The sequence below is a fragment of the Carassius carassius genome, chromosome 2 (genome assembly GCF_963082965.1).
Source record: "Carassius carassius chromosome 2, fCarCar2.1, whole genome shotgun sequence".
In the NCBI taxonomy this organism is placed as follows: Eukaryota; Metazoa; Chordata; class Actinopteri; order Cypriniformes; family Cyprinidae; genus Carassius; species Carassius carassius.
This window is the reverse complement of record NC_081756.1, coordinates 15,306,734-15,319,480: the sequence shown is the minus strand read 5'-3', so window position 1 is coordinate 15,319,480 and position 12,747 is coordinate 15,306,734.

The window sequence follows — 12,747 nt, the reverse complement described above, 5'->3', positions numbered from 1 at the left end:
TCATTGAAAAGACGTTTTAAAAATCTAGGTTTAAGTTCCACATGTTTAGTGCAGTTTCTGTAAGATTTTTTTTATTAATCATAGCTTTCTATTTCAGCATAATGCTAAAATGTATGCATTGTACTGCGTAACTGAACAATATCATTTATTTCATTGATTTAACCTATGAGGTACTAAACCCAGGAAAATCCTATCATCTTTTATTTATGTGTGACCTTTTAAAGCTCAGAACAGTAGGAAACTATCATCTTGACAGCCACACAGGATGTGATCCACTATAAATAGCCCCCTCACTTCAGCCACTGAGGGCACTTTATGAAATATAATTTTCTTCTGATTTCTAAAACAACCAAGGTCAGAATTTATCACGAACTTATGATGCAAAAAAAAAAAAAAAAAAAAAAAAAAAAAAAAAAAAAATATATATATATATATATATATATATATATATATATATATTTTTTTTTTTTTTTTTTTTTTTTTTAATCCTGACCATTTTGCTTGAGTGGTTGAGTCTTTTACAGTATTGTTTTTTTTTTCTGTTGGCAGAACATTAGAAGCAAAGCCGGCTAATGCATGTTACAGCTTTAATCTTCAAAATAAATGCACATTTTGAGAGATGTACTGTCGGGACTTAGAAAAGAGATTCCAAATGAGGTGCTGGAGTCAACGTGGAGTCAATCGCCTGAAACTACAAGCAAACATTTGCGTGAGCGGGGTAGCACACTGACAGCTAATTTCAGCAACACTGTGGCCCTCTGTAGTCCGACTTTTCCTCGTCTGCAAATCGGAGCTGATAGAACTTCTCCTCTGTCATGAGGAGGAGGAATGGGCCCTTGTAGCTGAGCCTGATAGCCTGCAGTAGCTCCATGAGAAACACTGTAGATCTGGTGTCTATTGTTTTGTGTTTTAGGAAGCACTTTGTGTATAGCAGTTGTTTGCCGAGCACTTTATCACCTGTATTCAGAGTTTAAGTTGATCATCATGCAAACACATTCACCCAGGTCAACAAGAGCAAAAACAAACAACAAAGGAAGAAGACGACAATGTGTCGTGCTAACATGACAGATGAAAAGAACATCTCCACTAACAGAACTGAAAAATAGAGCTACAGTAATATGACTGGATTACCATGGATTTTAAATCAGATAAGTATGAAAGTGCAATGCCCACATTGAAGCCGAATAATGAAAGCCATGAGGTGATGTAAAATATGGTGACAATATCTGACTCTTATTTGGTTGGAACTGGAAAACACAGTTTCTCAGTGCAAACCAAACCTCAGAGGAATAGTATGCTGAACTTTGCTCAGCTCAGTGCAAACAGCTATACTGCTTGTAAAATTTATAAGAAATGCTAAATTATTAATCACAGCAATTGCAGCCATGCATCTCTTTATTAATGTAGCTAGTGTTTAACCATTGTGCGTATGATAGACCTAACCAGCACAGTACAATCATTAAGTAGAGAGAGGTCACATGATGGTATAGATATGAATATACTGTATGAGTTTTTAGGTTCAGTCTCAAGTTCAGATGTTCTCCTGGTGATCTGTACATATAACTTTTTTCTTCTTTTTCAACGAATTCATTTATTATTTATTCTGTGCTTGAGTGCGAATGAGGTCAACATTGCTAAATGTGTTTGCAGACCCACTTTATATGAGCAGGCATTAACTACTATGTACTTATATAAAAAAATAAGTCAAATGTACTTATTGTGTTAATATTGTATTGCAAAACATGGTAGCACTTTATTTTACTGTCCTGTTCCTCATGTACATACTACATACTTATTATAGTTATTACAATAACTAGGTAATAACTAGGTACTAACCCTGAACCTACCCTAAACCTAACCAAACTCCATGTAGTTACCTTGTATTACAGTACTTTCTTTGGTAGGTATATAGTAAGTACATATAAGTACACATACAGTAATATAAAGTGCAACCCAAAATGCTTTTGCTGCTATTGAGGTGGGATACAGGGAAGGTTAGAAACAGGTTTGGTGCTATGGGTAGGTTTAAGTGTGGGTCAAATGATGAGATTTAAATGTTTCCTTCCTCTTTGGAGTGTTAAAAGCTTTTGGTGCATAATGAAGATCTGTAAAGTTGCAAAGACTAAAGTCTCAAATCCAAAGAGATATTCTTTATAAAAGTTAAGAGTCAACTTTGCCTACCTAAAACGGCTCGTTCTAACACCCCCCCACATGTCTACATCACGATGTGGGAAGATTTGCATAATGCCGCCCAAATGTTCACGCAAGAAACAAGGGGTAACTTTCATTCTCGCTGTTGCAGCTGCAACTACTTTGTTTGACCTTCCAAAAGAGGACACAACTAGAAATCAGTGGTTAAGTTGTATTTACAACACTGTCCCAGAACAGTTCAACCCAAATATTCAGATGTGTGCAGTGCATTTTACTAAAGACGAGGACTGTTTCCTGGGAGAGTACCCTATAATGTCAGTGTCAGTTTCTATAAAGTGGTGCAATTCCAACTTTGCAAGGACAGTCTGGCACTTCTGGAAATACGTTGTCATATTTAAAGAATTTGCCACTGATGATTTAAACGCAAGTTTTGATTGGTTTTATTTTTAAGCAGCGCAATATGCAACACAATGTGTAAAAAGACAGTATAAGTCATTATAATCATGCAAGAAATGCCTAGTTTATAATGGGTTTTATTGTTTTTGTCTTGTCATGCAGGGATACGGCAACACAGTATTGTAAGGGGCGTAACATTTACGTCACACGCTTGAGGAATTCGGCCAATCACAACACACTGGATAGCTGGCCAGTCAGCATACACCTCGCTTTTCAGAATGATGAACTTTGTACAATTTTATGCGTTTCAGCAAGGTGGGGCATAGAGGAGAAACAATAATGTACATTCTGTGGAAAATAATGTGCTTTTTGAACCTTGAACGGCAAAAACACATTGCATTACAAATACACAAAATAATGTTCTTTTTAGCAACAATGTCATATGACTCCTTTAAAGTGTAAGGGATGGGTCAACATTGTAATTAAATGTATGATTACAGATGTAATTACATACAGGTATTATTTCATATAAGAGCATTGTATTTTTAATAATTTATGTACCCAATAAGTGCATTTTATCAACTCATTCATTTAAATGTAAGTAGTACATACATAGTTAAGGCTACCTAATATAAAGTGGAACCATGCTTACTTCACTTAAATCTGTATATATCACTGTGCTGGTGAGGTACTTGCAAAATTGTAGTAGACCAATAAATCATCATTTCAAAATGGCCAAGAATTGCATTAGCTAATAACTTAGCTGACTGACATAAAAAAAAAGCACACTGTTTGTGTCAGATCAGCTTGATATAATCATATTTTCTGTTCTAAGTATATTTATTGATTTTTTTGTCATAAATTCTGTTAAGATGTTTATATAATCATTGATTGTATTATATTATAGTGTAAAATAACCCACATGCAAATAAGCTATTAAATAATATATACACACAACATTTATTTATTTATACTTTTTACAGAGAGCGAGAGTGAGATTGTAGTGATTATATATAATACAGGCACACAGTTGATGATGGTTACATATTGTTGTTATGCTCCCATTTGCCCTGCAATCTTTAATTGCTCTAGAGTGAATGATCTCATACCATATCAGTAATAGTTGCCAATTATGCATACTGCAAGAGCTTAACCGACAAATAACAGACCTCATGGAGCCTCTTATTCTCTCTTTTAGTGATGATGAGACATGAGTTTGACAGTGATGGACTTTCCTTTTCTTCTTCAGTCAATTTGGCTTATGGCACAGTATACGAGCTCTCCAGTTTCTCTCTTGCACTGACATTTTATCTCAGAGAACATCCAAATTTCTAACTAACAGTAAGCCTCTTTTAATCAGCCTCCTATTTCATGGTACAAGCCCGAGTAAGATTTAATCTTCCCTCTATTTTGATCAAGTAAATCCAGTTATTTTCAGAGCCTGGAGACGTACAAACACCAATATCCTACCCCGAGCTGATCTAAACCAATAACCAAAATGCCAATAATATAAAGAAGATTGATTTCAAGTCCCGACTGGCCGGACCAAACCTCAATCTCTGAACTGCCCCTCCAGCTTCCAATTGAAATTTTGGTCAGGTCCAGAGAGTCTAGTGTGGCTACAGCAGAACTGAGATGATCTGTGTTTTTTTTTTAACTACTCATTTTGAAACGAGGTCCTTAGTCACCCTATCATTGGTCTTATCTGTTAGTCTGCCTCTAATTTAATCTGATACCCCTCTCTCTTACACTGTCTCTTTCTTAAGTGGCTCCCCTTAATGACAGGCCATCACTCCCTTTTCGCTTCAGGCACTCAGCGAGATGCAATTCTGCCATTTCTATCTGAGAATCCATCTTACTCTACTCTTTAAATCTCATGCCCTTCAGGGTCTCTCCCCCCTCACCACCATCTCAAACTCACTGCCTCACTAAGCCAGGATGACAGGCGTTAGAGAGTTGTGGCAGGTCAGCGTCCTGTACAGCCTTTCATACCTCGCAAGGCCCAGAGGAGCTGTCACCATGGCAATCGCCTGACAGAATGCTCAGTTTTGTAGGCAGCCAGTCTTCCCCGACCCCAAAGTCAAGGTTTTGGGAGAAGAGGTTTATTCATCAAACCTAAATCAGTTTCCTGCTTTCACAGTCTCTCATCACTGAATTCCTCCCACTGCCATCCTCTTCTTCTTATTTGGCTGATGTCTGTTGGCTTAAAAGTTTAAAACGATTTAAAAGCTTTATAATTCTTATACCTAAACCATATCTGGTGCTATTTGTCTTCTGTGAATGTCCCTATGACTTACTACTGATATTTAAAAGATTATACAAATATTGAGCAAAATATTCAACATTGATGCAAAAAAAAAAAGCCCTGTTGAATGGTGGAATTATGATGTCCACCTTTTTATTGTATGATGACTTCGACTTTGAATTATTAATGAGTTGAACAAAATGTACTACTGAATGTACTGAAAACAGTTAATCTACCATTTATACATATATCTCTCTATGTACTGTATCTCTATCTCTTTCTCTGTCTATGAAGTACCATTCAAAACTTTGAGGATGGTACAAAGTTTTAATGCTTTTTGAAAGAAGTCTTTTATGCTCAAGGCTGCTTTTATTTGCTCAAAAACACAGTAAAACAATAATATTGTGAAATATTATTCTAATTTGAAATAGCCACTTTTTACGTTAATGTGTTTTGAAATATAAATCAAATATACTAATTTTGTGCTCAAGAAACAGTGAAAACTGTGATCATTTTTTTTCAGGGCTCTCTGATGAATAGAAAGTTCACAATAACTCCATTGATTTCACATAATGAATCTTTAATCTACGTAACAATATTACTTTATATATATACATATATATGTATATACTATCTGTGTGTGTTTGTGTGTGTGTGTGTGTGTGTGTGTGTTTATGTGTGTGTGAAACAATTAAAATATAATACAACTTCTCAAATTTTCTATATTATTTCATTATTACTGAATGGGTATCTGTATTGATTAGTAATACAATAATAAATAATTATTCATATTTCTCAAGGTTGAAGCATCAGTTATTAAAAGGGATAGGTCGCTCAAAAGTAATTACGCTAAATGCAGAAGAAAATGAAATCATGCAGGTTTAGAACGTCTTGAGGATGAGTAATTGATGACAGCATTTTCATTTTGGGGTGAAGTAAACCTTTAAGAATCTGCCATTGAACAAAAAAAAAAACCAACAGTAAGCCACACCTCTTCATGGTAGTACCCCAATATCAATTTCCAAAAAATTAAATTCAGCCTCAAAAGGCACTACTTCCTCAGAATGACCAATTTCTCTCCAGCACGATTCACAAAACTCAGCTGCAGGTAATTCGTTTAATGTCTCCAGTTAGCGCTTTGCATATTTCTGATCTTCTCACATGCTCATTATGTTCTCACATATTGCTGTAAACTGCGAATACACTCACATCTTGTATAATGAGAAAAGAGCTAAGAAAGCCTGACAAAGACTTTCCAAAGATAACGAGAGCAGAGATGATCAAATCAGTCAGTCCACAAACATAATTAAAACAGTTAATCCGATCAAGTCTTATCTTCCAGGAATACATAACCTTGTTGCTATGAAAAACAAACATTACCCATTATGCCCTGGAAATACTTGGTAAAATGTACCCGAAATCAAGTTAAACGGTTATTTTTATTTTTTTTCAGCGAGACAACACAAATAACGTACTGCTTCTTGCGTATCAAGCAGTAGCTCATATATCAAACATAGGGAGTTTGACATATAGCTTTTTAGTTTGCCACTCGGGATGATGGCTCTCCCACTTGTGACAGGAAGTGTTTCCATGGCAGCACTTTGAATTAACAGAGGATCGCTGTGTCAGAAAGCTCTTGTAGTTTAGTAGACTGAGATCATGCTGGTCAGTGGACACATGTCTGTATGTGTCAAACAGTATTTGGATGCTCTGCTTCTGTGAACTCACAGGCGATGTGGCAAAGACAGTGTGAAAAATTCAGCAGCGGCCCCCACATCACTCTCAGCTCTCAGGCGAACTGAAGACTGTGTGGAATTTCAATCACAAGACGGAGAGAAAAGTCCACATAAGGCTCTGCACAACATGAGTCTGTGGCTCAGCCTTTTATGGGGGAGTAGATAAGGCATAGAGGCGCAAACATTTTATTATGCATGTGTGGAGGATGAGAGCCACGTTAGGGCCAATGCACTTCATTACAACTTCCATTTAATACTTTGGATAGCTCTAATATTATAATTATTGGCTTTAAGAACATGGTTCTGTCTATCGGCACTTTGAGGTACACTAAGAGCCTTAATTAGATCGCTAATTGATGATGTGTTAGTACATCGTCACTGAAATAGGTTAATGGTAAATAAGAGTGTCCATATTAAAAAAAGGAAATATCTATTCTAGAAAGGCACTTTTTGTATTCATGTTTTGTTACAAATTAATGATTAATATAGTGTAACCATCTTGAACACATCAAAAAAAAAATATATATTTTTTTACATTTAATTTCCACAATAAAAAGCCTCTTTACAAGATTATGAAGCAATGAATAAATATCAGTAAATTTTTGTAAATTTGCATCATATGACATTTTAGAAACAGAGCTAATTTTGTCACGTCATTAATAGTTTATCAGTTTTTTTTTTTAAAAGACTGACTAATCTAATCTTGACACACAGTCATGAGGGTCTGACATTCTCCCTATTATATCTTTTCCTTTTTTTTTTGCACCACAAATTTAATGTCAACACGACTTTGTTGGTCATACCAAGATTTTGATAAGCAGTTAGCAAAGTAGATTTTTATTTTTATTTTTTTATATAAGATTACACCAACTAACTCAGCATAAATGTAACATTTTCCATATCTATTTTTTTTAATTCATGTTTAATCAAAATGTCATGTCTCAATCTGACAGGGTGAAACAGCAGACTTTTCTCTAGTGATTTATGCTGAACATCTTCAATCATTTAGTATTGCCCTTCCTTACAACTGACTGCAGGCTTGAATTCAGATCTGTCATCTAATCAACAACATTATATATATATATATATATATATATATATATATATATATATATATATATATATATATATTCTTTTCTGATGATCCTTTTTACCCGGATGTACATCACGATATAGAAGCAAATATTTTGTTGATACTTTCCATTTCTACTTTGCAACTTTTTTGTTTTGCTTCAATAATTTCATTCTCAATATTCCATTTTGATAACAGTTTCTGAACATAAATCTTTGATAAAAAAAAAATAATTTTAATTTAGATTTTGTATAAATGTGTAGTTAAAGTTAAACTCTATAATGATGGATTTGTTTCTTACAAACACGCATCTTTTCACTTCTCAAGATGTTAATTTAGTAGTGTGGATTACTTGTGGATTATTGTGATGATTTTAATCAGCTGTTTGAACTCATTCCGACGGCACCCATTCACTGCAGAGGATCCATTGGCTAAATCTCAAATGGCCTGAGAGTGAATACATTTTTTAAGCTATTTTTGTTATTTTCAGTTATTTTTTATGTAACTTTCAGTTAATTCATTTGAGCTTATTATCTTTTTTTATCCAGTTTGATGTGTCAGGCAGGTGGTAATGCTTAAATAAACAGGGCAATGTTTTGATAGCTCCACAAAGCCACAGTGTTTCAGCTTTTTGGGGAAATCAGCCAATTACTTACTTTTAGCTGTCTCTCTATAATTAACTGGGATAGTGGATTGTATTTTGAAAAAACTAAATAAAAAAATCAGAAAATACAAACTTCAACTTTAAATGTACAACTAAAAGCTTACTGTCTGCATGAGGTTCATTTTCTTTGCTGCCCTCCCATGAGTCTGTTTTCACCTCGATATGCACTCAAGCGTGTATGCACACAAGTCTGTTTAAACCAGTAAGTACTCCAATCGTTTGGCTCACTGAGACATGCTGTAATGCTCATTGCCAAAATGCATTGTATTCCAGATCGATCCTCTTGTAACAAATGTATCCCTGCTCCATTACAAGTGCAGCACTTCACAAACAAAGCAACCCCACACCTGACCTTTTCAGTCAATGCAGAGAGACATTAATTTCAACTCAGCTAATGTGGCATGTTCATCCTAAGGACAACATCAGCCATCACCAAAGGGAGAGCCAAACAGAAGTAGGTAATGAGAGGTTATTGATTGAGGCTTTGTGTCTGCTTTTCATTAGTGGCTGAGTGAGTGAAGACCAGTGGCTGTGGAAAAGGTGGGCAGAGACAGTGGTATCCCAATGACCCTCAAAGGCTTTCATCTAACATTTTAATCAGAACTGTTCTACAGACATGCAAGTTAAGTCTGCATCTTCAAAGAACCACTGCTATTCTCAAAGCTACATTCAACCCACTGCTGACCAGCCTGAGAATAAGTGAATCAGGGTCTTAGAATGTTAGTCAGGGTTTTTGTTTGATCATTTAGTTTTTTAATTTTCACTCTGCTCGCTCACTCTGACCCTGAGAACAAAATTTTGGGGCTTGCTGTCCGATATTGTTGCCCTATCAGTCAAAAACAGTCCTTTGCAAGGTGTGCATCACATTGTGACAGGACAAAAGTACTGAAATGCTAAACAAAATGTAAAGGGATGCATTTTTTTAAGTGTGTTTAAAATATATATATATACTATATCAGTTAATACATATCAAAATCATAATAATTTTTTGGCTTTGCTATGTTCTCTTAATATTACTTTTTTACATCTTATGGGACCATTACAATTTAGTCAGAGAAGACAAAGGAGCAAATGCTACACAATCAGTGCACTAAAAATATTTTTTATGCCATTATTTCTATATAATAGACAGTACCATTAAAAAGTTTGGGTCTGATTAAAAAAATAAAAATAGTTTCTAATAAGTCTCTAATGCTCATTAAAGCTGCATTTATTTGATCAAAATTGCAATTTTATTGTGAAATACTATTACATTAAAAAAATATATTTTCTATTTTAGCATATTTTAAATGTAATTTATTATTGCCATGACAAAGCTGAATTTTCAGCACTCATTACTTGAGTCTTCAGGGTAACACAATCCTTCAGAAATCATTCTAATGTGGTTTAGATCAATTTAATGCATCCTTATTAAATAAAATAATTGATTTTGATATTTTCAATAGTAAACAAGTCAATAATATTGAAAAAAAAATTTAGTTTGGGGACCAATTTCATGAATGCTAATAAGTAACTAGATAATAGTAGGAATTGGTCCCTAAACTAAAGTGTTACCTAAAAGAAAAAAAAAAAAAAACTACTTCACTGTGACTGGGCAGGCCAGGTTTCTGAATACCAAAAAGACACCACTGACATGCAAATGTGGACAGTTATATGTCATAATATATTTATCTAGCCAATTTATTAAAGTTACAAGCCATTCTTGCAGTTTAGATTCAATAGAGGTCTATTTTTAGTGGGATGAGACGTTTTGAGTTCTGCAAGATCAAGATAAATTTATGATATCTGAAGGGCCCCTTTAAACAATTTACCATTTACCAAAACGTATCACAAAACTGAAGTAAACTGATCCGCTATCACTCGTTTTCTTGAATCATCTGAATAAGCAATAAACCATTTTGTTTCTGGAATATGACTGAAGATTAATCTGCCAAAAGCTGTAATGTAAATGTGAACGTAAAAGATTACGCTGTCTCTCCTAAGGCTTTGACAGCTTGTTTGGTTTGACAGCAGTGTCTCTATTCTGTGTGAGATGAACCACAGAGGGGCCAACACTTGAAAGGTCCACAGAAGCTTACAATGTTATCAACCTCCTAGTGCAAACAGCTTCAAGCATTACTCTTTACTCTCCAAAAGCCTATGATTTCAGGTACTCTGCAAAAATGTTCCATATATAATAGGGGCATGTCTGTTGCTTTTAATCCTCAAGCTCCTCAGTGGCTTGTGAGAGATGATAGGACGGAAGAAGCGGATCAAGTGGGGGAGAATTTTTTTCACTGACACTTGTTTTCATAGCTTGCTCTCTACTCATCCATAATTCATGATCATAAAGCGATTTCTTGCTGCCTTCTCCCTAATGCCCCCCTCCCCTTCAGACCAATGAATGACGGGTAGATGGAAAAAGCACCAAAAAGAGCAGGGAAAAGTGACAAAGACAGAGCGAGAGTGAGAGAAAGATGGCTGCTGTCATGCATGAACTCAAAAACAAAAAAGTTTTTAATGACCTGAATTGTAGAGAAAACATTTACATGAATATTCTCTCTCTAAAGGAAATATATGGTGTGAAGAACAAGAAAAGGCTTCTCTGGTGCATTCTGGGTGTGATGGGAGATAGTGTTAGTTCCTGCTCTGTTTCTCTCTCTTCCTTCCTCTGTTTCTCTGCTCCCAAGAGGAGGCGTTCTGATGGAAGCAGACGTCACACAGGCACTGCAGGTCTAATTTGACTCATCTCTGTGAGAACAACCAGCAATCAGGAACCCTATCCCGTTTCTCTCACTCCTGTTGCCCCACGGGACACATTCATCTGCACACTGACTCAACACTGCAATAGTCCAAAATGTTTACATCAACCTAACACTGGGACTCAGGAAGAGTGGTAAAAGTATAGTTCAACACGAATTCACATGAAAAAAAAAAAATGTTTAATGTGCAATGACGATCAGTTGCTCCTTGTTCCACTGCGCAGTGATGTGTGACTCCAACAGCAACAAATAATCTAGACATAGAAACATTTTGTTCACTGTATCACAAGCTGTCGTTTCAAAGCAGCTGCTCTTTTATGAGATAGAAAAACCTACGTCATGAATGTTTCTACTGTTTTTTATTTTTCACATAGTGTTTCCACACAGGGGTCAGATTAAATACATGTAAAATCCTAATAATTATCAAACATGCTTGAAATAGTCAGAAATGTTTTGTTGTGTTTTCTCCCATGTGTTCCCTGTGACCCAGTTTTTTCCCTCTTGTTGATATGTCTTTGAATTCACCTTTGACTTGTAATTACCCTTTGTTAAGCCCTGTATTTAAAGTGTTGGCTTCCTTTTCTGATATTAAACATCATTCTGTACCTGAATTTCTCTCTGTGCGGTACTATGTGTGTCTCCTGTCTGCCCTGTGTTCCCTGCAGTTTTGGTTCATTAAAGACTGTGACCCGTAACAGAACCGGACAACACCGGACCTACAAAGAAAAGCAAAAGTGTGAAAAGAAAAGTGTGTTTTCCCTTTCGTTTTGATCAGTGTTTTGTTTTTTGTTTTTTCCCCATGGAACCCCTCGCCGCTTTGTTCACCTTCCTAGCCTGTAAGGACCTGCCCTTCTTGGGAGTATGCGGTTGAGTTTAGCCAGCTTGTGGTTTTCATTTCGTACAATGATGCTGAACTCACTGTTCTGGATCGGGGCTAATAACCACTGCCCCATCATGTCTGGAGAGCATCTATCCCTGATCTAGAGCACAGCCAGACCCAGAGCAAAGCCCACCAATGACAGAGAGCACAAACCCGACCACGACCGTCGAGCTATTGCCAAACAGAGCGACATAGCTGAAGATCGCCATGGAGCTGGATCTGCAAGTAATGACAGACCAGGTGCGAGAGCTGGCTACAACACCTGCCATGAGTCAAAAGGCCGTAAGATCGCAGAGAGGAACTCCTCCAACTGAACCATGGCTAAGGGTGAACGTATTGTGGATCTGGGACTGTGGAACTCGAAAGGAGAGTTAATGGACTTATATGCCGACCTGCCCCCACTCCTACCTCCTTCACCTTAGCCCTCTATCCCTCCTGTTCCCGTGTATGGCCTAGAGAGGAGGCTCAGAAATGCCCACCCACCCTCCGGCTACTGCTAGTCTCCATTGTTGGCATGGCTGGAGGATACCTTGCCTCCGCATCAAGCGTCTGCCTCCCAAAGTCCGCATCGGCCCTTTGACCCAGCGGCTCCACCCTGGCACCTAGCTCCCTCTTCTCTGCTGTGACCCAGCAGTTGACTGGCTCCACCGGGATCCCTCGTCCCTCTGGCTCCGCCTTGGTTCATCATCGGTCATCCATCACCTCGGGACTCCTCTGGCTGCACCTCGTCTCTTCGTCTCTCAGGCTCTGTTAGGCTCCTCTTTCCCTTCGGCTCCTCCTTAGTCCTCTGTCACTCCGGCGCCACCATGGACTTCCGGATCCCCACCTCCACCTCGGTCGTCTGAGTCATCTGCCCCGCCTT